This window comes from Triturus cristatus, chromosome 3_1 (genome assembly GCF_964204655.1).
Source record: "Triturus cristatus chromosome 3_1, aTriCri1.1, whole genome shotgun sequence".
NCBI classification, from domain to species: Eukaryota; Metazoa; Chordata; class Amphibia; order Caudata; family Salamandridae; genus Triturus; species Triturus cristatus.
In genome coordinates this window covers 336,092,924-336,097,669 of record NC_140583.1, presented here as the reverse complement: position 1 = coordinate 336,097,669, position 4,746 = coordinate 336,092,924, and positions in this window count along the sequence as shown.

Sequence of the window (4,746 nt, the reverse complement as noted above, 5' to 3'; positions counted from 1 at the left end):
GGATGGAGTAACCAGGGGGAGAGAGCAGGTCAAGGATTAATGCGGAGTGGTAATTGAGCCATGTTTCTGTCAAAAAGGCGATGTCAATGCTTTCACTGAGGATGGTCTCAGCAATTTCAGTTGCATGGCAGGTTGCTGAACGGCAGTTGACCAGCATGCAGGTGAGGGGTTTGGGGTCATTTATTTTTGTGGGGGAACAGGAGTGGATAGTGGTGAGTTGTTGTGGAGGTCTGGGCGATGCAGGGGAGGACGGGGTCCTACTTGTTCCTAGGATCACAGGGATAGATGAATGTGGTGGGAGAGAATTTGTGGTCGGGGTGGTGGAGGGGTAGTTTTTATTGAGGCCAGGAAGAACAGGGGGGGAGATGGTTCGGGAAGTGGGGTGGTATGGGTGAACATTTACTGCAAGGCGGCTTGGGTGAGGGGTGGGTTGTCATTAGGGAAAGTAGTCCCTTGGTTGTGGGGTGCAGGGTTCATAGGTATGATGTCTAGGGGATAGGTGTGACTGGAAGGGTTCTTTGTGGAGAGGGAGTTTAAATCGTTTTTGAGGGAGGAGAGTTCTAACATGAGGGTTGAGAGGTGGAGTTCTATATTTAGGAGAGACTGGGTAAGAAGAGTAATGGGGAGGGAGGATAGGAAATCATGTGGGGGGAGGGAATGTCTCTTGTTGGTCAGGAGTGGTGGATTGGGGTGTGTGAACGGTGGGAAACCAGGTGGAGGGGAGAGAGGGGTGTTAAGGTGGCAAAGAGGCAGTGGTGTTGGAGGGTGTGAGAGGGCAATCCCAGGAGTCAATTGGGAGTAATGAGAGGTGAGGGGGACGTGAGGGGGTGCTGGGGGCTGTTAGCTAGATAATGGGTGGGATGGGAAATGGCAGAAGAGATTGGAGTTATTAATGGAGCTGTTGGGGGGTCAAGGGGATGAGTTAGATGGCGAGGGGGAGTATTAAGGTGACAGTGGGCGATGTAGTAAGGTTGCTAGGAGAGAAGGGGATTGGAGTTATTTGTGCAGCTGACAGACGATCGGGCGGTGGGGGTGCAGGACGTGGGGGTTTTTGGGAGGCCGGGGGGGGGGGTTGTAGGAAGAACAGGAGAGGGGTATTCTGATGCGGTCATGGGGAGATATATCTGAGAGTCTGGAAATTCATTGTCGATTAGTGTGTCCGGGAACAGCTGGGTTGGGCTCAGGGAGCGAGGGGGCAAGGAGGTTTCTTGCATTTGGGGGGGTGAAAGGTTAGCGGAAAGAGTAGGTAGGTTTTGGAATAATGAGCTGAAGTGGTGTTCAAAAATGGTGAGGTGGTTATCAGAGGCTTGAATGAGGATATTTCCTGGTTTTAAATTAGAGATGTCGATTTCGCCAGGGAAAGTGGGGGAAGGAGTGGTGGAAAGTTTCAGACCATAAGAGATTTTGCGGGAATTTGTGATAGGAAGGTGATGGAGAAAGATATTTTTCCATTTAGAGGGACATTTAGTGTAGAATATGTAGTTAGTTTTTATGATGGAAGTTAGGCTTAGTTGTCAACAAATAAGGTTTCTTGATGGCATATAAGAAGTTTGTGTTTAAAGATTTTCTTGCCATTTTTGGAAAGGTTTGAGGGGTAAAGGATGGACCAATAGTTAGGTCCATGCTTAATAATGGGTGAGTCCTGTGACATGTGGGTATGGTTGAGGGGTGGCATGATGGGTCAATGTTAGTGGTCAGGGGGTGAGGGGAAGAGTGAAGGGGGATTGGGGTAGAGCACAGTGGGGCGGGGAATATGAGAGACGGGGGAGGGCGGAGGAACGTCAGTGTAAGGTAGTATTTTCAGGGGATGGAGTGGGCTGTAGAATGTGGTGGGTCGAATAGGAGGCGTTAGGGGGGTGTGAGGTGGGAGGAGGGGAAGATTATAGGAGTGGAGGCAGTGGACAGGTTCAGTAATATGAGAGGGGGGTAGAATGGGAGGTAGAGCCGGTAGGGAGATAAGATAGTGGAAAGTAGTAGGGGAAACGAGTGGGGGGGGAAACGAGATAGAGGGGGATAGCAATAATAATAAAAAAATGATCTGTGTGACAATAGTAATAAACAAATCAATGAGGAGCAGGGAGATGAAGGAAAAAGTGCACCTGTACGTATTTTTCAAAAGATAAGCTATGTAACACTTAGAGAAATTTAGATATAAAATTTAAAATTATAACCAAAGGAAATAAAGTGAGGGAGACTATAATGAGTGCACGTAGGGCAGAGGTAGATAACAAAACTTAATATCAAATACGAAAACAGAAATGAGGTAAACTAGTATGATTGCACCTAAACAAAATAATAAATAATTAACACAATTCACAGTACGTTACGAGCAGCATACACAATCCAGGGATGCAGATAGCAGACTGAGAAGAATTGGCTGAAAGACGTTAACCACCATCCCTCTTGGAGAGGGGTTAACTGAAGATGTCTTGCAGGAGAAACAAAGCAGAGTGATCCCTGCTTAGCAGCTGTGAGCTAGAGTTGCTTTGTGTGCCACCAGGTCATCTCCTTTGATGAGGTTTGAATGATCAAATCAGGGAAGAGCCATGGTCCCCGTATTTAACGCGGCACCGCCATTTTATGTCCAGGCGGCCGTCGGTTCCTGCAATTATTACTTAAGGAGATCCAGGGAAAGCAGTGATCCCCGTAATTATCTTGGCACCGCAGTAGGTCTAGGCGGCCGATGGTTCTAGCGAGTAATGGTAGTTAGAGGAGACCAGAGGAGAACAGAGATCGAGCCGCCGCCATTTTAGGTCCAGTCAGCCGGTGGTGCATTAATAGTCAAATACAGGGGAGACGCGGCGCAATACTCCAGCGCCGTCGCGCTGTGCAGCAATCCAATGACTTAGGCTTCATCGGTCACTAGGGGACACCGGGGGAGAATAACGATCAAACCGCCGCCATTGTAGGACCAGGCCGCCGACTGTGCATTAGTTAATTAAGTAAGGGGGAGATGATGCGCAACAACCAAGCAGCACCGCACAGTACAGCCAACCCACGATCCAGGCACACGGCAGTGCCCAGAGCACACAGCCGAGGCCGATCAAGGGCTCAGAGTAGCTTGATGTCTCAAGGCACCAGGTGACGAGAATGTTTGGACGCGGCTCCCGAGCGGGAGAAGCTGGCATGCAACGCAGGAGCCGATCTCAAGCCCGGTGCAAATCGCTAGGCCAAAGCTGTTCCCGGGATCCAGCGCCGCAGCCCCAGAAACGGGAAAAGGAAGGCATGCTGGCAAAGCCCGAACAACACCGCAGAAGTCGATCTTGGGCCTGGTGCAAATTGCAGGGCTCAGATTGTTCCCAGGATCCCGATTCACCGGGGCAATCACGGCGGGAACCGGAGACCCAGTATTGCCGGACAGTGCCTCGTCATCGAAGATCCGACCTCCCAGGGAGCTGGGCATCAGCCAGGCAGCGCGCAGACCACTCTGGGAGCTGGATACCAGTCAGGTCGAGCAGCGCTGAGGTCCAGGCACCGAGGGCGCTGACCTGAGCTGCGAGGTCGACAATCCAGGTAAGTCACCGCCTAAATCCATTTTTGTTGGATGGTTTGGAGGGTTCAGCAGTCCGGTCCAGGGAGCGAGCAAATCACCAAAGGGGGGATTGATGGAAAAGGTAAAACAAAATTTTGTATAACTCCTCTAATTTGCATGAAATCAATTGCGTAATCATTCTAATTTTAATTTGCAAATAACCTGTTTGCATTGAAAATGTATTAATCAACCTTTGCACCTTGATAAACACGAGATACACGTGGGACTAAATTGCTAATTGCATGGCAGAATAATTAATAAATTAACTATGGTACGCAAACTAATCATAGATTGTGGTGAAATCGAAAATTGCATGATTTATGTTGCTTTGTGATTGTTTGTGCTTTAAAATCATCAAAATGGTAAGTATTATCGCTTTAAATGTTGCTACAGCTAGGAAAATACTAATATGCATTGGGATTAGTGTGGGTTTAAACATTAGAATCTTCATTTCTATATTTTAATTACTGTTATCTCTGTTTTTGCTTAAGTTGGCATTCTGGCCTTCTAGGCCGCAGTACCCAAGATGGCGTTCTCGGAAGCAGATGCCACCTTGTGAGCGCAATGATTTCTGCGCATGTCCGGATGGCTCTGGAGATCACCAAATAACCTGAACTCTTGACACCGTGTTCCCTGTCAAGGATAGGGACTTGTTCGCCTGCCAACAGATGACAATGTGGTAACAGCGGAAAGGACAATAAAGAACCCGTGAAATATGACTTTTTCACCTTTACATTCGCTGGTCTCGCCTGGGAACCAAAAATTAAACTTAAACATTTGTGCCTTCCTATGCCAAGTCATCATGAAGAACCAGTTTTGCCCTGGGAAACTTTGGGTGTCGTCAACAGGTTTTGATCGTTCATGGTGTTAGGTTGCGTTGAGCTGTTGGCGATTTGTTGGTTTGCCTTGAGTTTATTTGGAATTTGGGAGAAAAAGTTTGCAGTGCATCCTATATTTTCGTCTGACGGTTTGATCCTTTGCTATGGGTTAGTCAGCCTGTCCTGGGAGTTGTACCTGACAATGCGGATAACTCTCTTTTTGATCAGAAGCCGTCTTCGTTTGCAAATTGGTAATTAATTGACTGCGTTTTCCTAAATTCATGTCTATTTACTAAAATATTTGATTTCTCTTTAAGTGAATAAATGCAAACTTAAAGAAATGTATTATTAGATAAACAAAAATTGAAATATTAAGAAATTACTTTGTGGATCTTT